Source organism: Salvelinus fontinalis, chromosome 23, assembly GCF_029448725.1.
Source record: "Salvelinus fontinalis isolate EN_2023a chromosome 23, ASM2944872v1, whole genome shotgun sequence".
Classification (NCBI taxonomy): domain Eukaryota; kingdom Metazoa; phylum Chordata; class Actinopteri; order Salmoniformes; family Salmonidae; genus Salvelinus; species Salvelinus fontinalis.
Window position 1 is genome coordinate 494,905 of NC_074687.1, and position 25,144 is coordinate 520,048.

Here is a 25,144-nt window from a genome sequence, read left to right on the forward strand (position 1 = left end):
TCATATAGCCTAGCTCAAATTTTGCGGTGGTAATGCTTTGGGCCTATAGCTTGCTTCTCAAACCTCATTGCTACAGTACTGTTTTTAATTAGTTAATTTGGCATAGGCCTATGTTTTTTTTTTTTAAAGTCATGTTTAATAAAAACTGAGGTAGATCTTGACTTGCATTTTGACTCCTTGATCTTGACTCAGAAAAGGTTGGTGACCACTGTTATAGAGTTTTCCCTGTTAACCTCTCTAGGATACGCTAGCGTCCCACCTGGCCAACATCCAGTGAAGATGCAGAGCGCCAAATTCAAATAAATTACTATAAAAATTAAACTTTCATGAAATCACACATGCAATACACCAAATTAAAGCTACACTTGTTGTAAATCCAGCCAACGTGTCAGATTTCAAAAAGGCTTTACGGCGAAAGCAAACAATGCTATTATCAGAGGACAGCACCCCAGCAAACACAAACAGACCATATTTCAACCCTCCAGGCGCGACACAAAACGCAGAAATAAAGATATAATTCATGCCTTACCTTTGACGGGCTTCTTCTATTGGCACTCCAATATGTCCCATAAACATACCAAATGGTCCTTTTGTTCGATTAATTCCGTTGATATATATCCAAGATGTCCTTTTATTTGGCGCGCTTGATCCAGAAAAACTACTTCCTAATACAACTTTATGTATTTTCTTTACGTAAATAATTGATAAAATTAAAGACGGGATATACTGTGTTCAATACCGGAGTAAAACAATGTGTAGCGAGCCTCTAACAAAGATTACACTTCCCTCGAGCCGCGTTCTCAACAGTACCTCTTCTTCATTTCTCAAAGGAAAAACCTTAACTCATTTCTAAATACTGTTGACATCCAGTGGAAGCGATTAGGAACTGCAAGAAAGTTGAGTAGAAATCTGGATTCCCAATGAAATCCCATTGAAAAGAGTGACCTAAAAAAAAGAAATCTGAATGGTTTGTCCTCGGGGTTTCGTCTGCCAAATAAGGTCTGTTATACGCACACATGATTCAAACCGTTTTAGAAACTTCAGAGTGTTTTCTATCCAAATCTACTAATAATATGCATATCTTAGCTTCTGGGCCTGAGTAGCAGTTAGTTTCATTTGGGCACGCTTCTCATCCAAAATTCCGAATGCTTCCCCCTATCCAACGTTTCCCTTTTTGTGTGGCAATTGTGACACACAATATTAGCCACTTTCAAGGCCACATACTGCAACAAAACAAACAATGCAACAGATTTTGTTGTAGGCAGAACGCATTGGAGTAGAATTCTATTGCCACGCACTACTCAGCCTGTACTCTGTTTATGCCTTACCGGTCTGTATAATCAGACCTGCAGTAGGCATATATGTAAATAGACCCATACCATAGTGCCTTCGGAAAGTATTCAGACCCCTTGATTTTTTCCACATTATGTTACGTCACGGCCTTACTGTAAAATGGATTAAATAAATACAAATCCTCATCAATCTACACACAATACCCCATAATGAGGAAATGAAAACAGGTTTTTAGAAATTATTGCAAGTGTATTAAAAATAAAAAACATACCTTGTTTACAAGTATTCAGACCCTTTGCTATGAGAATCAAAATTGAGCTCAGGTGTGTCCTGTTTCCATTGATCATCCTTAAAATGTTTCTACAACTTGATTTGAAGTCTACCTGTGGTAAATTCAATTGATCAAATCCAATCACATTTTATTTGTCACATACACATGGTTAGCAGATGTTAATGCGAGTGTAGCGAAATACTTGTGCTTCCTGTTCCGACAATGCAGTAATAACCAACAAGTAATCTAACCTAACAATTCCACAACTACTACCTTATACACACACAAGTGTAAAGGGATAAAGAATATGTACATAAAGATATATGAATGAGTGATGGTACAGAACGGCATAGGCAAGATGCAGTAGATGGTATAGAGTACAGTATATACATATGAGATGAGTAATGTAGGGTATGTAAACATAAAGTGGCATAGTTTAAAGTGGCTAGTGATACATGTATTACATAAAGATGGCAAGATGCAGTAGATGGTATAGAGTACCATATATACATATGAGATGAGTAATGTAGGGTATGCAAACATAAAGTGACATAGTTTAAAGTGGCTAGTGATACATTTTTACATAATTTCCATCAATTCCCATTATTAAAGTGGCTGGAGTTGAGTCAGTATGTTGGCAGCGGCCACTAAATGTTAGTGGTGGCTGTTTAACAGTCTGATGGCCTTGAGATAGAAGCTGTTTTTCAGTCTCTCGGTCCCTGCTTTGATGCACCTGTACTGACCTCGCCTTCTGGATTATAGCGGGGTGAACAGGCAGTGGCTCGGGTGGTTGTTGTCCTTGATGATCTTTATGGCCTTCCTGTGACATCGGGTGGTGTAAATGTCCTGGAGGGCAGGTAGTTTGCCCCCGGTGATGCGTTGTGCAGACCTCACCACCCTCTGGAGAGCCTTACGGTTGTGGGCGGAGCAGTTGCCGTACCAGGCGGTGATACAGCCTGACAGGATGCTCTCGATTGTGCATCTGTAGAAGTTTGTGAGTGTTTTTGGTGACAAGCCGAATTTCTTCAGCCTCCTGAGGTTGAAGAGGCGCTGCTGCGCCTTCTTCACAACGCTGTCTGTGTGGGTGGACCAATTCAGTTTGTCCGTGATGTGTACGCCGAGGAACTTAACTTTCTACCCTCTCCACTACTGTCCCGTCGATGTCGATAAGGGGGTGCTCCCTCTGCTGTTTCCTGAAGTCCACGATCATCTCCTTTGTTTTGTTGACATTGAGTGTGAGGTTATTTTCCTGACACCACACTCCGAGGGCCCTCACCTCCTCTCTGTAGGCCGTCTCGTCGTTGTTGGTAATCAAGCCTACCACTGTAGTGTCGTCCGCAAACTTGATGATTGAGTTGGAGGCGTGCATGGCCACGCAGTCGTGGGTGAACAGGGAGTACAGGAGAGGGCCTAGAACGCACCCTTGTGGGGCCCCAGTGTTGAGGATCAGCGGGGTGGAGATGTTACCTACCCTCACCACCTTCGGGCGGCCTGTCAGGAAGTCCAGTACCCAGTTGCACAGGGCGGGGTCGAGACCCAGGGTCTCGAGCTTGATGACGAGTTTGAAGGGTACTATGGTGTTAAATGCTGAGCTGTAGTCGATGAACAGCATTCTCACATAGGTATTCCTCTTGTCCAGATGGGTTAGGGCAGTGTGGTTGCGATTGCGTCGTCTGTGGACCTATTGGGGCAGTAAGCAAATTGGAGTGGGTCTAGGGTGTCAGGTAGGGTGGAGGTGATATGGTCCTTGACTAGGATCTCAAAGCACTTCATGATGACGGAAGTGAGTGCTACGGGGCGATAGTCATTTAGCTCAGTTACCTTAGCTTTCTTGGGAACAGGAACAATGGTGGCCCTCTTGAAGCATGTGGGAACAGCAGACTGGGATAAGGATTGATTGAATATGTCCGTAAACACACCAGTCAGCTGGTCTGCGTATGTTCTGAGGATGCGGCTGGGAATGCCGTCTGGGCCGGCAGCCTTCCGAGTGTTAACACGTTTAAATGTTTTACTCACCTCGGCTGCAGTGAAGGAGAGCCCGCAGGTTTTGGTGGCGGGCCGTGTCAGTGGCACTGTATTGTCCTCAAAGCGAGCAAAAAAGTTATTTAGTCTGTCTGGGAGCAAGACATCCTGGTCCGCGACGGGGCTGGTTTTCTTTTTGTAATCCGTGATTGACTGTAGACCCTGCCACATACCTCTTGTGTCTGAGTTGTTGAATTGCGCCTCCACTTTGTCTCTATACTGGGACTTAGATTGTTTGATTGCCTTGCTGAGGGAATAGCTACACAGTTTGTATTCGGTCATGTTTCCGGTCACCTTGCCCTGGTTAAAAGCAGTGGTTCGTGCGAATGCTGCCATCAATCCACGGTTTCTGGTTTGGGAATGTTTTAATCCTTGCTGTGGGTATAATGTCGCCGATGCACTTTCTAAGGAACTCGCTCACAGAATCAGCGTATTCATCAATGTTGTTGTTGGACGTAATGCGGAACATATCCCAATCCACGTGATCGAAGCAGTCTTGAAGCGTGATTGGACATGATTTGGAAAGGCACATACCTGTCTATATAACGTACCACAGTTGACAGTGAAGTAGTGAAGTAAAAGATGTGAAAAATAATCATCGTAAAGTGATAACCCAAAAACAATTTGTATTTAACCTTTATTTAACTAGGCAGGTCAGTTAAGAACAAATTCTTATTTTCAATGACGGCCTAGGAACAGAGGGTTAACTGCCTTGTTCAGGGGCAGAACGACAGATTTTGTACCTTGTCATCTCAGGGATTCGATCCAGCAACCTTTTGGATGGATGGATGGACAGCAGGAGAGGGATGTAGATTGATGAGGGGGATAAACTATTGCTTTCATAAGCTTCGGTCCCAGGAAAAGCCTTCTTTAAGGCTAAATGTTTAATAATCCCTGGCCTATAGACAAGCGCTTCTACACCCCCTCACATCTAGCGAATGATCTTCTCCAATGTCAAACGACAGTTGGAAGGAGATGTAGACTAAGTTAGCAAAACAACTGTTTATAACCATTAGTAAACACTCTCGCTATGTTGATCTACATGAAAATCAAGTTATTAAATAAAAAAGGCCTATTCAAACGGTTTTGATTTATTTTATTTTCATGAAAGTCTTCATCCATAACCGTCACGGTTCAATCACCTTCACAGCCCTACCTATATGGACATATTACCTCAACTACCTTCTACCCCTGCACATTGACTCAGTTCACAGCCCTACCTACATGTACATATTACCTCAACTACCTTCTACCCCTGCACATTGACTCAGTTCACAGCCCTACCTATATGTACATATTACCTCAACTACCTTCTACCCCTGCACATTGACTCAGTTCACAGCCCTACCTATATGTACATATTACCTCAACTACCTTATACCCCTGCACATTGACTCCGTACCGGTACGCTTGTATATAGCCTCGTTATTGTTATACTTTTTCTCCGTACTCGGCATTGTTGGGAAAGGGCTCTTTAATTTAGCATTTTTTTTGTACAGTCTACACCTGTTATATTCGGCGCCTGTGACAATTACAATTTGATTTAGCATGTTCTCTGTCTAGTAGAATAGGACTAGTCTGTCCCCATCCTGCTCAATGCTGAGTGGATCTGTGATGTCAGAGACTTCAGTTTGTTCGCTGCAGAGAGCAGACTCCTACACAATCAGGCCAACAAGACTTCCAGCCCACTCCATACCGCTACATAGACAGTACACTACACACAGCAGTTACAATCACGCTGCTTCCCCCTCCTGTTATCTCCTGTTATCGTGCCTGTTGCAGCAGAGGGAGTCTGGTCTGTTGTGACTGAAGGAGGGGGTCTGGTCTGTTGTGACTGAAGGAGGGGGGCTGGGTTGAGTCCACCTACACTATGTATACAAAGCATGTGGACACACGTAAAAAATTTGTAGATTCGGCTATTTCAGCCACACCCGTTCCTGACAGGTGTATAAAATGTAGTACACAGCCAAGCAATCTAAAAAACATTGGCAGTAGAATGCCCTTACTGAAGAGCTCACTGATTTTCAACGTGGCACCGTCATAGGATGCCACCATTCCAACAAGCCAATTCATCAATTGTCTGCACTGCTAAAGCTGCCCCATTCAACTGTAAGTGCTGTTATTGTGAAGTGGAAATGTCTAGGAGCAGCAACGGCTCAGCCGCGAAGTGGTAGACCACACAAGCTCACAGAACAGGACCGCTGAAGCACGTAGTGAGTAAACATTGTCTGTCCTCGGTTGCAACACTCACTACCAAATTCCAAACTGCCCCTGTAAGCAACGTCAGCACATGAACTGTTCGTCAGGAGTTTCATGAAATCGGTTTCCATGGCCGAGCAGCCGCACACAAGCCTAAGATCACAATGCCAAGCGTCAGCTGGAGTGGTGTAAAGCTCGCCGCCATTGGACTCTGGACCAGTGGAAACGTGTTCTCTGGAGTGATGAATCACGCTTCACCATCTGGCAGTCCGACGGAATAATCTGGGTTTAGTGGATGCCAGGATAACGTTACCTGCCCGACTGCGTACTGCCAACTGTAAAGTTTGGTGGAGGAATAATGGTCTGGGGATGTTTTTCATTGTTACGGGCTAGGTCCTTTAGTTCCAGTGAAGAGAGAACCTTAACGCTACAGCATACAATGACATTCTAGATGATTCTGTGCTTCCAACTTTGTGGCAACAGTTTGTATTTATTACGGATCCCCATTAGCTGTTGCCAAAGCAGTTTGGGGAAGGCCCTTTCCTGTTTCAGCATGACGATTCCCCCTTTCATAGGTCGGTGAGGAAGAACTTGACTGGCCTGCACAGAGCCCTGACCTCAACCCCATCAAACACCTTTGGGATGGATTGGAACACTGACTGCGAGCTAGGCCTAATCGCCCAACATCTGTGCCAGACCTCACTAATGATCTTGTGGTTGAATGGAAGCAAGTCCTTGCAGTAATGTTCCAACATCTAGTGGAAAGCCTTCCCAGAAGAGTGGAGGCTGTTATAGCAGCAATGTTCCTACATCTAGTGGAAAGCCTTCCCAGAAGAGTGGAGGCTGTTATAGCAGCAATGTTCCTACATCTAGTGGAAAGCCTTCCCAGAAGAGTGGAGGCTGTTATAGCAGCAATGTTCCAACATCTAGTGGAAAGCCTTCCCAGAAGAGTGGAGGCTGTTATAGCAGCAAAGGGGTTTGTGGGTATTTCTTATTTAACCTCATATTGAGTCATATTGAGATTAAAAATATCTTACAAGAGAGCCCTGTACACATTACAATAAAAACAGAATGTTAAAACAACATTCATGCGTATAAAACAATATAATGCAGCACAATAAGCAAAAATAAACATATTTAATTAAAGCAATCCCATTCAACTACATAGAGGTTTTCAATCAATAATGTAAACTTCCTGAGTGGCACCAGCACATCTAACTGCAGTGAACTCTGCAGATTGTTCCACAATTTAGGGTCAAAAGGGATCTCTAGTGTCATCCATTCCTGTGAACGGGTTTGGTAACTAATGATTCTTATCTTAGTTAATGATGTTACATATCGAGGGAGTTTCTGTCAGATTGCTTTGTAAATAAATAAAAGAGAAAGATTTCTTATTACAGAGGTCCATCCCACATTTTATACAGACTACAATGAGTCCTAAAATTGTCCCCTGTGGTAAAACGTATTGCTGAATGGTAGACTTTGATTTATGGGTTTCCGCATGCATGCAAACAATATCACCGAAATCCAATACATGGAGAAATGTTGTTTGAACAGTCTTTCTCATATTTTTAATACTATGGCATGATTTATATCGATATAAAAAAACAATCTTGGATCTTAGCTTCTTAGTCAGATGTTCTCCGAAGTACACCTTGTCATCAATCCAGGTACTTATATTGAGAAACAAGCTCAGTTTGGGATCCATTTATAGGGCAGATATGCAGTTCCTCAGGGTCAACATTTCATGACCTAGAGAACAGCATGAGCTTGGTTTTACTTGTATTTAACACTAAAGATCTGTAAGTGATTTCTGAACAGAATCAAAGTCATGCTGAAGTCCACGAATGGCCTGAGGGTCAGCCCTAACCCTGACCATTACCCTGACCATTACCCTGACCATTACCCTGACCATTACCCTGACCATTACCCTGACCATTACCCTGACCATTACCCTGACCCTGACCCTGACCATTACCCTGACCATTACCCTGACCCTGACCCTGACCCTAACACTGACCCTAACACTGACCCTGACCCTGACACTGACCCTGACACTGACCCTGACCCTAACACTGACCCTGACCCTAACACTGACCCTGACCCTAACACTGACCCTAACACTGACCCTGACCCTAACACTGACCCTAACACTGACCCTAACACTGACCCTGACCCTGACCCTAACACTGACCCTGACCCTAACACTGACCCTAACACTGACCCTGACCCTAACACTGACCCTGACCCTAACACTGACCCTGACCCTGACCCTAACACTGACCCTGACCCTAACACTGACCCTGACCCTAACACTGACCCTGACCCTGACACTGACCCTGACCCTGACCCTGACCCTAACACTGACCCTGACCCTAACACTGACCCTGACCCTAACACTGACCCTGACCCTAACACTGACCCTGACCCTAACACTGACCCTGACCCTAACACTGACCCTGACCCTAACACTGACCCTGACCCTAACACTGACCCTGACCCTAACACTGACCCTGACCCTAACACTGACCCTGACCATTACCCTGACCATTACCCTGACCATTACCCTGACCATTACCCTGACCCTGACCATTACCCTGACCCTGACCCTAACACTGACCCTGACCATTACCCTGACCCTGACCCTAACACTGACCCTGACCCTGACCATTACCCTGACCCTGACCCTAACACTGACCCTGACCCTAACACTGACCCTGACCCTGACCCTAACACTGACCCTGACCCTAACACTGACCCTGACCCTAACACTGACCCTGACCCTAACACTGACCCTGACCCTAACACTGACCCTGACCCTAACACTGACCCTGACCCTAACACTGACCCTGACCCTAACACTGACCCTAACACTGACCCTGACCCTAACACTGACCCTGACCCTGACCCTAACACTGACCCTGACCCTGACCCTAACACTGACCCTGACCCTAACACTGACCCTGACCCTAACACTGACCCTGACCCTAACACTGACCCTGACCCTAACACTGACCCTGACCCTAACACTGACCCTGACCCTAACACTGACCCTGACCCTGACCCTGACCCTGACCCTGACCCTGACCCTGACCCTAACCCTGACCCTAACACTGACCCTGACCCTAACACTGACCCTGACCCTAACACTGACCCTGACCCTAACACTGACCCTAACACTGACCCTGACCCTGACCCTAACACTGACCCTGACCCTGACCCTAACACTGACCCTGACCCTGACCCTAACACTGACCCTGACCCTAACACTGACCCTGACACTGACCCTGACACTGACCCTAACACTGACCCTAACACTGACCCTAACACTGACCCTAACACTGACCCTAACACTGACCCTAACACTGACCCTGACCCTGACCCTGACCCTGACCCTGACCCTGACCCTGACCCTGACCATTACCCTGACCATTACCCTGACCCTGACACTGACCCTGACCCTGACCCTAACACTGACCCTAACACTGACCCTGACCCTGACCCTAACCCTGACCCTGACCCTGACCCTGACCCTGACCCTGACCCTGACACTGACCCTGACACTGACCCTGACACTGACCCTGACCCTAACACTGACCCTGACCCTGACACTGACCCTGACCCTAACACTGACCCTGACCCTAACACTGACCCTAACACTGACCCTAACACTGACCCTGACCCTAACACTGACCCTGACCCTAACACTGACCCTAACACTGACCCTAACACTGACCCTGACCCTAACACTGACCCTGACCCTAACACTGACACTGACCCTGACCCTAACACTGACCCTAACACTGACCCTGACCCTAACACTGACCCTGACCCTAACACTGACCCTGACCCTAACACTGACCCTGACCCTGACCCTAACACTGACCCTGACCCTGACCCTAACACTGACCCTAACACTGACCCTGACCCTAACCCTGACCCTAACCCTGACCCTAACACTGACCCTAACACTGACCCTAACACTGACCCTGACCCTGACCCTGACCATTACCCTGACCATTACCCTGACCATTACCCTGACCATTACCCTGACCCTGACCCTAACACTGACCCTGACCCTGACCCTGACCCTGACCCTAACACTGACCCTGACCCTAACACTGACCCTGACCCTGACCCTGACCCTGACCCTAACACTGACCCTGACCCTAACACTGACCCTGACCCTGACCCTAACACTGACCCTGACCCTGACCCTAACACTGACCCTAACACTGACCCTGACCCTAACCCTGACCCTAACCCTGACCCTAACACTGACCCTAACACTGACCCTAACACTGACCCTGACCCTGACCCTGACCATTACCCTGACCATTACCCTGACCATTACCCTGACCATTACCCTGACCCTGACCCTAACACTGACCCTGACCCTGACCCTGACCCTAACACTGACCCTGACCCTAACACTGACCCTGACCCTGACCCTGACACTGACCCTGACACTGACACTGACCCTGACCCTAACACTGACCCTAACACTGACCCTGACCCTGACACTAACACTGACACTGACCCTAACACTGACCCTGACCCTGACCCTGACCCTAACACTGACCCTGACCCTAACACTGACCCTGACCCTAACACTGACCCTGACCCTAACACTGACCCTGACCCTAACACTGACCCTGACCCTAACACTGACCCTGACCCTAACACTGACCCTAACACTGACCCTGACCCTAACACTGACCCTGACCCTAACACTGACCCTGACCCTAACACTGACCCTGACCCTAACACTGACCCTGACCCTAACACTGACCCTGACCCTAACACTGACCCTGACCCTAACACTGACCCTGACCCTAACACTGACCCTGACCCTAACACTGACCCTGACCCTAACACTGACCCTGACCCTAACACTGACCCTGACCCTAACACTGACCCTGACCCTAACACTGACCCTGACCCTAACACTGACCCTGACCCTAACACTGACCCTGACCCTAACACTGACCCTGACCCTAACACTGACCCTGACCCTAACACTGACCCTGACCCTAACACTGACCCTGACCCTAACACTGACCCTGACCCTGACCCTGACACTGACCCTGACCCTGACCATGACCCTGACCCTGACCCTAACACTGACCCTGACCCTAACACTGACCCTGACCCTAACACTGACCCTGACCCTAACACTGACCCTGACCCTGACCATTACCCTGACCCTGACCCTAACACTGACCCTGACCCTAACACTGACCCTGACCCTAACACTGACCCTGACCCTGACCATTACCCTGACCCTGACCCTAACACTAACCCTGACCCTAACACTAACCCTGACCCTGACCCTAACACTAACCCTGACCCTGACCCTAACACTAACCCTGACCCTGACCCTGACCCTAATACTAACCCTGAGGTGGCACAGGAACACAAAACTGTGTCATCTGCATAGAGATGAATGTTACACGTATTAAGTGTTCCCTATGTCATTAATATACAACGTGAACCCTGAGGGGCATAGAATGCTAAGAGAATTAACAGTGTTCCCTATGTCATTAATATACAACGTGAACCCTGAGGGGCATAGAGATGAATGTTACACGTATTAAGTGTTCCCTATGTCATTAATATACAACGTGAACCCTGAGGGGCATAGAATGCTAAGAGAATTAACAGTGTTCCCTATGTCATTAATATACAACGTGAACCCTGAGGGGCATAGAGATGAATGTTACACGTATTAAGTGTTCCCTATGTCATTAATATACAACGTGAACCCTGAGGAACACCTTTTTGATTTTCAAGACATTCAGATTAAACCCCATCAAACAAGATGGCCTGAGTTCTGTCATTGAGATCATTCTGATTTAACCCCATCTATCAAGATGGCCTGAGTTCTGTCATTGAGATCATTCTGATTTAACCCCATCTATCAAGATGGCCTGAGTTCTGTCATTGAGATCATTCTGATTTAACCCCATCTATCAAGATGGCCTGAGTTCTGTCATTGAGATCATTCTGAAACCATAAACAGGCTGTATATCCCAGGCCTACTCTTGATCATTTCTTCAGCAAAACAGAATAACCAACAGTGTTGAACGCCTTTTGAACAAGGCAGCACAGTTCTTTCTAGCATCCAAGGCATTGACAAGATCATTAACAACTAGCGTGGTTGCTGTGGTAGTACTATGCCCAGGCCTAAACCCTGATTGGTTAATATTAAAAGTACAATTGACAGACTTAAAAGAATGAAGTTGTACATTAACCAAGGATTGAAGAATCTCAGCTTAACAAGGTAGTCTTGAAATGGGGTGATAGTTATCATTTGTATCCCAACCCTAATGAAGTGGCAGCACATGTCCATGCTTTTGGAATACTTCCTGATAACGATGTTAACTAGCATAATTGTGTAGTTATTGAGGTTCGCCAGCCAGCTATTTTCGCCCTAACGTAACGCAACGTAGCAAACACTGCTAGCTAGCCAGCTTGCCACCGAATAGCAGCATTGTAGAAACGAGTGCATTACAACGGAACGACTTGATCAGTGTAGTGTTGGCTGACTACACAGTTGTCTTTGCTATCTTTGATTTGTATTTGTTCGATCTTAGCTAGCTACTTAGCTGGCTCCATAGCCGTCTTTGTATCGGTGATACTTGTGTAGTTATCAAGGTTCGCTGAGGTTCGCTAGCCAGGTATTCTCGCCCTAACGTAACGTAACGTAGTCAACCCTGCTAACTAGCCAGCTAGCCACCGATTAGCAGCACGGTAGAAACGATTACATTACAACGGAACGACTTGACTTGTGTAGTGTTAGCTAGCTACATAGTTTTCTTTGCTATCTTTTTATCTAAGATAATTGTGTAGCTTTGAGTAATTATCGGTTAGCTAGCCAGCTATTTTTCGCCTGCCGCGCTGCCGTCCTCCTACCTAGCCAACACTGCTAGCTAGCCAACTTCTACCGAATAGCAGCACTGTAGAAACTTACACTACAACGGGACGACTTGATTAGCGTAGTGTTAGCTAGTTGTCTTTGCTGTCCTTGTATCCATGATAATTGTGTAGTTTAGAGAAATTTAGTGAAATTGTCGAGGTTACCTAGCCAGCTTCACTTTCAACAACGTAGCCACTGCTAGCCAGGCTACTTCACCAGCCAGCAGTACTATATCATTTTAGTCAATAAGATCTTGTATTTTATTTTTATCTTTTTGCAACGTAAGCTTAACTTTCTGAACATTCGAGACGTGTAGCCCACTTGTCATTCTAATCTCCATTGCATTAGCGTAGCCTCTTCTGTAGCCTGTCAACCATGTGTCTGTCTATCCCTGTTCTCTCCTCTCTGCACAGACCATACAAACGCTTCACACCGCGTGGCCGCGCCCACCCTAACCTGGTGGTCCCAGCCCGCACGACCCACGTGGAGTTCCAGGTCTCCGGTGGCCTCTGGAACTGCCGATCTGCGGCCAACAAGGCAGAGCTCATCTCAGCCTATGCGTCCCTCCAGTCCCTCGACTTCCTGGCACTGACGGAAACATGGCTCACCACAGATAACACTGCTACTCCTACTGCTCTCTCTTCGTCTGCCCATGTGTTCTCGCACACCCCGAGACCTTCTGGTCAGCGGGGTGGTGGCACCGGGATCCTCATCTCTCCCAAGTGGTCATTCTCTCTTTCTCCCCTTACCCATCTGTCTATCGCCTCCTTTGAATTCCATGCTGTCACAGTTACCAGCCCTTTCAAGCTTAACATCCTTATCATTTATCGCCCTCCAGGTTCCCTTGGAGAGTTCATCAATGAGCTTGATGCCTTGATAAGCTCCTTTCCTGAGGACGGCTCACCTCTCACAGTTCTGGGTGACTTTAACCTCCCCATGTCTACCTTTGACTCATTCCTCTCTGCCTCCTTCTTCCCACTCCTCTCCTCTTTTGACCTCACCCTCTCACCTTCCCCCCCTACTCACAAGGCTGGCAATACGCTTGACCTCATCTTTACTAGATGCTGTTCTTCCACTAACCTCATTGCAACTCCCCTCCAAGTCTCCGACCACTACCTTGTATCCTTTTCCCTCTCGCTCTCATCCAACACTTCCCACACTGCCCCTACTCGGATGGTATCGCGCCGTCCCAACCTCCGCTCTCTCTCCCCCGCTACTCTCTCCTCTTCCATCCTATCATCTCTTCCCTCTGCCCAAACCTTCTCCAACCTATCTCCTGATTCTGCCTCCTCAACCCTCCTCTCCTCCCTTTCTGCATCCTTTGACTCTCTATGTCCCCTATCCTCCAGGCCGGCTCGGTCCTCCCCTCCCGCTCCGTGGCTCGACGACTCATTGCGAGCTCACAGAACAGGGCTCCGGGCAGCCGAGCGGAAATGGAGGAAAACTCGCCTCCCTGCGGACCTGGCATCCTTTCACTCCCTCCTCTCTACATTTTCCTCTTCTGTCTCTGCTGCTAAAGCCACTTTCTACCACTCTAAATTCCAAGCATCTGCCTCTAACCCTAGGAAGCTCTTTGCCACCTTCTCCTCCCTCCTGAATCCTCCTCCCCCTCCCCCCCCCTCCTCCCTCTCTGCAGACGACTTCGTCAACCATTTTGAAAAGAAGGTCGACGACATCCGATCCTCGTTTGCTAAGTCAAACGACACCGCTGGTTCTGCTCACACTGCCCAACCCTGTGCTTTGACCTCTTTCTCCCCTCTCTCTCCAGATGAAATCTCGCGTCTTGTGACGGCCGGCCGCCCAACAACCTGCCCGCTTGACCCTATCCCCTCCTCTCTCCTCCAGACCATTTCCGGAGACCTTCTACCTTACCTCACCTCGCTCATCAACTCATCCTTGACCGCTGGCTACGTCCCTTCCGTCTTCAAGAGAGCGAGAGTTGCACCCCTTCTGAAAAAACCTACACTCGATCCCTCCGATGTCAACAACTACAGACCAGTATCCCTTCTTTCTTTTCTCTCCAAAACTCTTGAACGTGCCGTCCTTGGCCAGCTCTCCTGCTATCTCTCTCAGAATGACCTTCTTGATCCAAATCAGTCAGGTTTCAAGACTAGTCACTCAACTGAGACTGCTCTTCTCTGTATCACGGAGGCGCTCCGCACTGCTAAAGCTAACTCTCTCTCCTCTGCTCTCATCCTTCTAGACCTATCGGCTGCCTTCGATACTGTGAACCATCAGATCCTCCTCTCCACCCTCTCCGAGTTGGGCATCTCCGGCGCGGCCCACGCTTGGATTGCGTCCTACCTGACAGGTCGCTCCTACCAGGTGGCGTGGCGAGAATCTGTCTCCTCACCACGCGCTCTCACCACTGGTGTCCCCCAGGGCTCTGTTCTAGGCCCTCTCCTATTCTCGCTATACACCAAGTCACTTGGCTCTGTCATAACCTCACATGGTCTCTCCTATCATTGCTATGCAGACGACACACAATTAATCTTCTCCTTTCCCCCTTCTGATGACCAGGTGGCGAATCGCATCTCTGCATGTCTGGCAGACATATCAGTGTGGATGACGGATCACCACCTCAAGCTGAACCTCGGCAAGACGGAGCTGCTCTTCCTCCCGGGGAAGGACTGTCCGTTCCATGATCTCGCCATCACGGTTGACAACTCCATTGTGTCCTCCTCCCAGAGCGCTAAGAACCTTGGCGTGATCCTGGACAACACCCTGTCGTTCTCCACCAACATCAAGGCGGTGGCCCGTTCCTGTAGGTTCATGCTCTACAACATCCGCAGAGTACGACCCTGCCTCACACAGGAAGCGGCGCAGGTCCTAATCCAGGCACTTGTCATCTCCCGTCTGGATTACTGCAACTCGCTGTTGGCTGGGCTCCCTGCCTGTGCCATTAAACCCCTACAACTCATCCAGAACGCCGCAGCCCGGCTGGTGTTCAACCTTCCCAAGTTCTCTCACGTCACCCCGCTCCTCCGCTCTCTCCACTGGCTTCCAGTTGAAGCTCGCATCCGCTACAAGACCATGGTGCTTGCCTACGGAGCTGTGAGGGGAACGGCACCTCAGTACCTTCAGGCTCTGATCAGGCCCTACACCCAAACAAGGGCACTGCGTTCATCCACCTCTGGCCTGCTCGCCTCCCTACCACTGAGGAAGTACAGTTCCCGCTCAGCCCAGTCAAAACTGTTCGCTGCTCTGGCACCCCAATGGTGGAACAAACTCCCTCACGACGCCAGGACAGCGGAGTCAATCACCACCTTCCGGAGACACCTGAAACCCCACCTCTTCAAGGAATACCTAGGATAAAGCAATCCTTCTGCCCCCCCCCCCCCCCCCCCCCCCCCCTTAAAAGATCTAGATGCACTATTGTAAAGTGGCTGTTCCACTGGATGTCATAAGGTGAATGCACCAATTTGTAAGTCGCTCTGGATAAGAGCGTCTGCTAAATGACTTAAATGTAAATGTAATGTAATGTAGCTTTACTAGACCAGAACTGGCATCCATTTACACCATAGATCCCCTCAATACCAACCAACCTGAATGATTTTTCTCTCCTTTTCTAGGTGACTGAGCGAAGCGACAGATGAGTGACATCACGGGCACCCAGCTTTTTCACCTGGTGGACGTCTGAACTCTGGAAGAGTGAGGTGAGGTCAGGGGTGAAGGGCCAGACTGATGTTTTTCTCACTCCACTCAGTAAAAAAAAAAAAAAACTTAGTGTCTGGGTCATGTGTCCAATGATCTTTCTCTGTTAGTCTGTTTTGGGGGCTTATGTTGTACAGATTTCTTCACTGTCCCGTAGCCTCAGTAGGGGGCACTAGGGCTGTCCCCGACCCAATTTTTTAAAGTCTTTGTCGACCTAGAGTGGGCTGTTCTTTCGATTAATCGATTGGAAAAATACATGTTTAAAAATTGACCAGACACACCACACCCCATGTGTTTTAACAAAATCGCCTATATTTTGAGATACGAAGATGTTATTATAATTGAAATTAAACTTATCTATCCCGTCTGCAAAGAACTTGAAACATTGGAAACGGAGGGCCCAGGCGGGGTTGGGTTAGGGCTAACCCATGTGAAGAAGCCTAATGTGAAGGTCCTGGGCTGGCGTGGGGTGGTTAGGGCTAACCCATGTGAAGAAGCCTAATGTGAAGGTCCTGGGCTGGCGTGGGGTGGTTAGGGCTAACCCATGTGAAGAAGCCTAATGTGAAGGTCCTGGGCTGGCGTGGTTGGATTAGGGTTAGGGTTAGGGCTAACCCATGTGAAGAAGCCTAATGTGAAGGTCCTGGGCTGGCGTGGTTGGGTTAGGGCTAACCCATGTGAAGAAGCCTAATGTGAAGGTCCTGGGTTGGCGTGGTTGGATTAGGGTTAGGGCTAACCCATGTGAAGAAGCCTAATGTGAAGGTCCTGGGCTGGCGTGGTTGGATTAGGGTTAGGGTTAGGGCTAACCCATGTGAAGAAGCCTAATGTGAAGGTCCTGGGCTGGCGTGGTTGGATTAGGGTTAGGGTTAGGGCTAACCCATGTGAAGAAGCCTAATGTGAAAATCCTGGGCTGGCGTGGTTGGGTTAGGGTTAGGGCTAACCCATGTGAAGGTCCTGGGCTGGCGTGGTTGGGTTAGGGCTAACCCATGTGAAGAAGCCTAATGTGAAGGTCCTGGGCTGGCGTGGTTGGGTTAGGGCTAACCCATGTGAAGAAGCCTAATGTGAAGGTCCTGGGCTGGCGTGGTTGGGTTAGGGCTAACCCATGTGAAGAAGCCTAATGTGAAGGTCCTGGGCTGGCGTGGTTAGTGTTGGGGTTAGGGCTAGGGCTAACCCATGTGAAGAAGCCTAATGTGAAGGTCCTGGGCTGGCGTGGTTAGTGTTAGTGTTAGGGCTAGGGCTAACCCATGTGAAGAAGCCTAATGTGAAGGTCCTGGGCTGGCGTGGTTAGTGTTGGGGTTAGGGCTAGGGCTAACCCATGTGAAGAAGCCTAATATGAAGGTCCTGGGCTGGCGTGGTAGGGTTAGGGTTAGGGCTAACCCATGTGAAGGTCCTGGGCTGGCGTGGATGGGTTAGGGTTAGGGCTAACCCATGTGAAGAAGCCTAATGTAAAGGTCCTGGGCTGGCGTGGTTGCATGTGGTCTGCGGTTGTGAGGCATGTTGGACATACTGTCATATTCTCTAAAACGACGTTGGATGCTCCATATGGTAGAGAAATTAAAATTCTATTATCTGGCAACAGCTCTGATAGAATGATGACTGCAGGAATGTCTAATTGCACACTCCCTCAACTTGAGACATCTGTGGCATTGTGTTGTCCCCAGCACAAGGTGCACCTGTGTAATGATGCTGTTTAATCAGCAGCTTGATATGCCACACCTGTCAGGTGTATGGATTATCTTATTTGTGCACCAAATTTGAAAGATACTTTTTTTTGTGGCTATATGGAACATTTCTGTGATATTTCAGCTCATGAAACATGGGACTAGCAATTTTTCATGTTGAATTTTATATTTTTGTTGCATTTATACATTACCTGGAAATCGAATGAGATGTTTTGGGAAATGTTCTGGGGTGGCGGTTAGATGTTCTGGGAAATGTTCTGGGGGTGGTGGTTAAATGTTCTGTGAAATGTTCTGGGGTGGTGTTTAGATGTTCTGGGGCTGGTGGTTAGATGTTCTGGGGATGGTGGTTAGATGTTCTGGGGCTGGTGGTTAGATGTTCTGTGGGTGGTGGTTAGATGTTCTGGGGGTGGTGGTTAGATGTTCTGGGGTGGTGCTTAGATGTTCTGGGGGTGGTGGTTAGATGTTCTGGGGTTGGTGGTTAGATGTTCTGGGGGTGGTGGTTAGATGTTTTGGGGGTGGTGGTTAGATGTTTTGGGGTGGTGGTTAGATGTTTTGGGGTGGTGGTTAGATGTTCTGGGGCTGGTGGTTAGATGTTCGGGGGGTGGTGGTTAGATATTCTGGGGGTGGTGGTTAGATGTTCTGGGGGTGGTGGTTAGATGTTTTGGGGTGGTGGTTAGATGTTCTGGGGCTGGTGGTTAGATGTTCTGGGGGTGGTGGTTAGATGTTCTGGGGGTGGTGGTTAGATGTTCTGGGGTGGTGGTTAGATGTTCTGGGGGTGGTGGTTAGATGTTCTGGGGGTGGTGGTTAGATGTTCTGGGGGTGGTGGTTAGATGTTCTGGGGTGGTGGTTAGATGTTCTGGGGGTGGTGGTTAGATGTTCTGGGGTGGTGGTTAGATGTTCTGGGGTGGTGGTTAGATGTTCTGGGGTGGTGGTTAGATGTTCTGGGGCTGGTGGTTAGATGTTCTGAGGGTGGTGCTTAGATGTTCTGGGGGGGGTGGTTAGATGTTTTGGGGGGGTGGTTAGATGTTTTGGGGGGGTGGTTAGATGTTTTGGGGGGGTGGTTAGATGTTTTGGGGGGGTGGTTAGATGTTTTGGGGGGGTGCTTAGATGTTTTGGGGGGGTGCTTAGCTGTTTTGGGGTGGTGCTTAGCTGTTTTGGGGGTGGTGCTTAGCTGTTTTGGGGGTGGTGCTTAGCTGTTTTGGGGGTGGTGGTTAGATGTTCTGGGAAATGTTCGGGGGGTGGTGGTTAGATGTTTGGGGGGTGGTGGTTAGATGTTCTGGGAAATGTTCTGGGGTGGTGGTTAGATGTTCTGGGGTGGTGGTTAGATGTTCTGGGGTGGTGGTTAAATGTTCTGGGGTGGTGGTAAGATGTTCTGGGGTGGTGGTTAGATGTTCTGGGGTGGTGGTTAGATGTTCTGGGGGTGGTGGCTAGATGTTCTGGGGGTGGTGGCTAGATGTTCTGGGGTGGTGGCTAGATGTTCTGGGGTGGTGGTTAGATGTTCTGAGGGTGGTGGTTAGATGTTCTGAGGGTGGTGGTTAGATATTCTGGGGTGGTGGTTAGATATTCTGGGGGTGGTGGTTAGATGTTCTGGGGGTGGTGGTTAGATGTTCTGGGGGTGGTGGTTAGATGTTCTGGGGGTGGTGGTTAGATGTTCTGGGGGTGGTGGTTAGATGTTCTGGGGGTGGTGGTTAGATGTTCTGGGGGTGGTGGTTAGATGTTCTGGGGGTGGTGGTTAGATGTTCTGGGGGTGGTGGTTAGATGTCCTGGGGGTGGTGGTTAGATGTTCTGGGGGTGGTGGTTAGATGTTCTGGGGGTGGTGGTTAGATGTTCTGGGGTGGTGGTTAGATGTTCTGGGGGTGGTGGTTAGATGTTCTGGGGGTGGTGGTTAGATGTTCTGGGGGTGGTGGTTAGATGTTTTGGGGTGGTGCTTAGATGTTTTGGGGTGGTGCTTAGATGTTCTGGGGGTGGTGCTTAGATGTTCTGGGGGTGGTGCTTAGATGTTCTGGGGGTGGTGCTTAGATGTTCTGGGGGTGGTGCTTAGATGTTCTGGGGGTGGTGCTTAGATGTTCTGGGAAATGTTCTGGGGTGGTGGTTAGATGTTCGTGGGTGGTGGTTAGATGTTCGGGGGGTGGTGCTTAGATGTTCGGGGGGTGGTGCTTAGATGTTCTGGGGGTGGTGCTTAGATGTTCTGGGGGTGGTGCTTAGATGTTTTGGGGGTGGTGGTTAGATGTTCTGGGGTGGTGGTTAGATGTTCTGGGAAATGTTCTGGGGTGGTGGTTAGATGTTCTGGGAAATGTTCTGGGGTGGTGGTTAGATGTTCTGGGAAATGTTCTGGGGTGGTGGTTAGATGTTCGGGGGGTGGTGGTTAGATGTTCGGGGGTGGTGGTTAGATGTTCGGGGGTGGTGGTTAGATGTTCGGGGGGTGGTGGTTAGATGTTCTGGGAAATGTTCTGGGGGTGGTGGTTAGATGTTCTGGGGTGGTGGTTAGATGTTCTGGGGGTGGTGGTTAGATGTTCTGGGGGTGGTGGTTAGATGTTCTGGGGGTGGTGGTTAGATGTTCTGGGGTGGTGGTTAGATGTTCTGGGGTGGTGGTTAGATGTTCTGGGAAATGTTCTGGGGTGGTGGTTAGATGTTCGGGGGGTGGTGGTTAGATGTTCTGGGGTGGTGGTTAGATGTTCGGGGGGTGGTGGTTAGATGTTCGGGGGGTGGTGGTTAGATGTTCGGGGGGTGGTGGTTAGATGTTCGGGGGGTGGTGGTTAGATGTTCTGGGGTGGTGGTTAGATGTTCTGGGGTGTTGGGTAGATGTTCGGGGGGTGGTGGTTAGATGTTCTGGGGCTGGTGGTTAGATGTTCTGGTGTGGTGGTTAGATGTTCTGGGGGTGGTGGTTAGATGTTCTGGGGGTGGTGGCTAGATGTTCTGGGGGTGGTGGTTAGATGTTCTGGGGGTGGTGGTAAGATGTTCTGGGGGTGGTGGTTAGATGTTCTGGGGTGGTGGTTAGATGTTTTGGGGGTGGTGGTTAGATGTTCTGGGGAATGTTCTGGGGGTGGTGCTTAGATGTTTTGGGGTGGTGCTTAGATGTTTTGGGGTGGTGCTTAGATGTTTTGGGGTGGTGCTTAGCTGTTTTGGGGTGGTGCTTAGCTGTTTTGGGGTGGTGCTTAGCTGTTTTGGGGTGGTGCTTAGCTGTTTTGGGGTGGTGCTTAGCTGTTTTGGGGTGGTGCTTAGCTGTTTTGGGGTGGTGCTTAGCTGTTTTGGGGTGGTGCTTAGCTGTTTTGGGGTGGTGCTTAGCTGTTTTGGGGTGGTGCTTAGCTGTTTTGGGGTGGTGCTTAGCTGTTTTGGGGTGGTGCTTAGCTGTTTTGGGGTGGTGCTTAGCTGTTTTGGGGTGGTGCTTAGCTGTTTTGGGGTGGTGCTTAGCTGTTTTGGGGTGGTGCTTAGCTGTTTTGGGGTGGTGCTTAGCTGTTTTGGGGTGGTGCTTAGCTGTTCTGGGGGTGGTGCTTAGCTGTTCTGGGGGTGGTGCTTAGCTGTTTTGGGGTGGTGCTTAGATGTTTTGGGGGTGTTGGTTAGATGTTCTGGGAAATGTTCTGGGGTGTTGGTTAGATGTTCTGGGGGTGGTGGTTAGATGTTCTGGGGGTGGTGGTTAGATGTTCTGGGGTGGTGGTTAGATGTTTGGGGGGTGGTGGTTAGATGTTCTGGGAAATGTTCTGGTGGTGGTGGTAAGATGTTCTGGGGGTGGTGGGTAGATGTTCTGGGGTGGTGGGTAGATGTTCTGGGGTGGTGGGTAGATGTGGTGGGTAGATGTTCTGGGGTGGTGGGTAGATGTTCTGGGGTGGTGGGTAGATGTTCTGGGGTGGTGGTTAGATGTACTGGGGCTGGTGGTTAGATGTTCTGGGGCTGGTGGTTAGATGTTCTGGGGCTGGTGGTTAGATGTTCTGGGGCTGGTTGTTAGATGTTCTGGGGGTGGTGGTTAGATTTTCTGGGGGTGGTGGTTAGATTTTCTGGGGGTGGTGGTTAGATGTTCTGGGGTGGTGGTTAGAATTTCTGGGAAATGTTCTGGGGTGGTGGTTAGATGTTCTGGGGTGGTGGTTAAATGTTCTGGGGTGGTGGTTAGATTTTCTGGGGGTGGTGGTTAGATTTTCTGGGGGTGGTGGTTAGATTTTCTGGGGGTGGTGGTTAGATGTTCTGGGGTGGTGGTTAGAATTTCTGGGAAATGTTCTGGGGTGGTGGTTAGATGTTCTGGGGTGGTGGTTAGATGTTCTGGGGTGGTGGTTAGATGTTCTGGGGGTGGTGGTTAGATGTTCTGGGGTGGTGGTTAAATGTTCTGGGGTGGTGGTTAGATGTTCTGGGGTGGTGGTTAAATGTTCTGGGGGTGGTGGTTAGATGTTCTGAGGGTGGTGGTTAGATGTTCTGAGGGTGGTGGTTAGATGTTCTGAGGGTGGTGGTTAGATGTTCTGAGGGTGGTGGTTAGATGTTCTGAGGGTGGTGGTTAGATGTTCTGAGGGTGGTGGTTAGATGTTCTGGGGGTGGTGGTTAGATGTTCTGGGAAATGTTCTGGGGGTGGTGGTTAGATGTTCTGGGGTGGTGGTTAGATGTTCTGGGGTGGTGGTTAGATGTTCTGGGGTGGTGGTTAGATGTTCTGGGGTGGTGGTTAGATGTTCTGGGGCTGGTGGTTAGATGTTCTGGGGTGGTGGTTAAATGTTCTGGGGTGGTGGTTAGATGTTCTGGGGTGGTGGTTAGATGTTCTGGGGCTGGTGGTTAGATGTTCTGGGGTGGTGGTTAGATGTTCTGGGGTGGTGGTTAGATGTTCTGGGGTGGTGGTTAAATGTTCTGGGGTGGTGGTTAAATGTTCTGGGGTGGTGGTTAAATGTTCTGGGGTGGTGGTTAAATGTTCTGGGGTGGTGGTTAGATGTTCTGGGGGTGGTGGTTAGATGTTCTGGGACTGGTGGTTAGATGTTCTGGGGGTGGTGGTTAGATGTTCTGGGGGTGGTGGTTAGATGTTCTGGGGTGGCGCTTAGATGTTCTGGGGGTGGCGCTTAGATGTTCTGGGGGTGGCGCTTAGATGTTCTGGGGGTGGTGCTTAGATGTTCTGGGAAATGTTCTGGGGTGGTGGTTAGATGTTCGTGGGTGGTGGTTAGATGTTCGGGGGGTGGTGGTTAGATGTTCGGGGGGTGGTGGTTAGATGTTCGGGGGGTGGTGGTTAGATGTTCTGGGGTGGTGGTTAGATGTTCTGGGGTGGTGGTTAGATGTTCTGGGGCTGGTGGTTAGATGTTCTGGGGTGGTGGTTAGATTTTCTGGGGGTGGTGGTTAGATGTTCTGGGGTGGTGGTTAGATGTTCTGGGGTGGTGGTTAGATGTTCTGGGGTGGTGGTTAAATGTTCTGGGGTGGTGGTTAGATGTTCTGGGGTGGTGGTTAGATGTTCTGGGGCTGGTGGTTAGATGTTCTGGGGCTGGTGGTTAGATGTTCTGGGGCTGGTGGTTAGATGTTCTGGGGCTGGTGGTTAGATGTTCTGGGGCTGGTGGTTAGATGTTCTGGGGCTGGTGGTTAGATGTTCTGGGGCTGGTGGTTAGATGTTCTGGGGCTGGTGGTTAGATGTTCTGGGGCTGGTGGTTAGATGTTCTGGGGCTGGTGGTTAGATGTTCTGGGGCTGGTGGTTAGATGTTCTGGGGCTGGTGGTTAGATGTTCTGGGGCTGGTGGTTAGATGTTCTGGGGCTGGTGGTTAGATGTTCTGGGGCTGGTGGTTAGATGTTCTGGGGCTGGTGGTTAGATGTTCTGGGGCTGGTGGTTAGATGTTCTGGGGCTGGTGGTTAGATGTTCTGGGGCTGGTGGTTAGATGTTCTGGGGCTGGTGGTTAGATGTTCTGGGGCTGGTGGTTAGATGTTCCGGGGCTGGTGGTTAGATGTTCTGGGAAATGTTCTGGGGGTGGCGCTTAGATGTTCTGGGGGTGGCGCTTAGATGTTCTGGGGGTGGCGCTTAGATGTTCTGGGGGTGGCGCTTAGATGTTCTGGGGGTGGTGCTTAGATGTTCTGGGAAATGTTCTGGGGGTGGTGGTTAGATGTTCGTGGGTGGTGGTTAGATGTTCGGGGGGTGGTGGTTAGATGTTCTGGGGGTGGTGGTTAGATGTTCTGGGGGTGGTGGTTAGATGTTCTGGGGTGGTGGTTAGATGTTCTGGGGTGGTGGTTAGATGTTCTGGGGTGGTGGTTAGATGTTCTGGGGCTGGTGGTTAGATGTTCTGGGGTGGTGGTTAGATGTTCTGGGGGTGGTGGTTAGATGTTCTGGGGTGGTGGTTAAATGTTCTGGGGTGGTGGTTAAATGTTCTGGGGTGGTGGTTAGATGTTCTGGGGTGGTGGTTAGATGTTCTGGGGGTGGTGGTTAGATGTTCTGGGGTGGTGGTTAGATGTTCTGGGAAATGTTCTGGATTGGTGGTTAGATGTTCGTGGGTGGTGGTTAGATGTTCGGGGGTGGTGGTTAGATGTTCGGGGGGTGGTGGTTAGATGTTCTGGGAAATGTTCTGGGGGTGGTGGTTAGATGTTCGTGGGTGGTGGTTAGATGTTCGGGGGTGGTGGTTAGATGTTCGGGGGGTGGTGGTTAGATGTTCTGGGAAATGTTCTGGGGGTGGTGGTTAGATGTTCTGGGGTGGTGGTTAGATGTTCTGGGGTGGTGGTTAGATGTTCTGGGGTGGTGGTTAGATGTTCTGGGGCTGGTGGTTAGATGTTCTGGGGCTGGTGGTTAGATGTTCTGGGGCTGGTGGTTAGATGTTCTGGGGCTGGTGGTTAGATGTTCTGGGGCTGGTGGTTAGATGTTCTGGGGCTGGTGGTTAGATGTTCTGGGGCTGGTGGTTAGATGTTCTGGGGCTGGTGGTTAGATGTTCTGGGGCTGGTGGTTAGATGTTCTGGGGCTGGTGGTTAGATGTTCTGGGGCTGGTGGTTAGATGTTCTGGGGCTGGTGGTTAGATGTTCTGGGGCTGGTGGTTAGATGTTCTGGGGCTGGTGGTTAGATGTTCTGGGGCTGGTGGTTAGATGTTCTGGGGCTGGTGGTTAGATGTTCTGGGGCTGGTGGTTAGATGTTCTAGGGGTGGTGGTTAGATGTTCTAGGGGTGGTGGTTAGATGTTCTA

At 49.4% G+C, this 25,144-nt stretch overlaps 1 protein-coding gene across 2 annotated transcripts in view; it reads left to right on the top strand.

Annotated features, from left to right (window-relative positions):
- Positions 1 to 25,144, top strand: part of LOC129820673 (hyccin 2-like) — a 154,358-nt gene that overhangs the window by 33,292 nt on the left and 95,922 nt on the right. For both annotated transcript variants that reach the window (XM_055877511.1, XM_055877512.1), the window contains exon 2: positions 16,277 to 16,360. The gene's annotated coding sequence lies outside the window, so the exon portion shown is untranslated. The remainder of the gene's footprint in view (positions 1 to 16,276; positions 16,361 to 25,144) is intronic.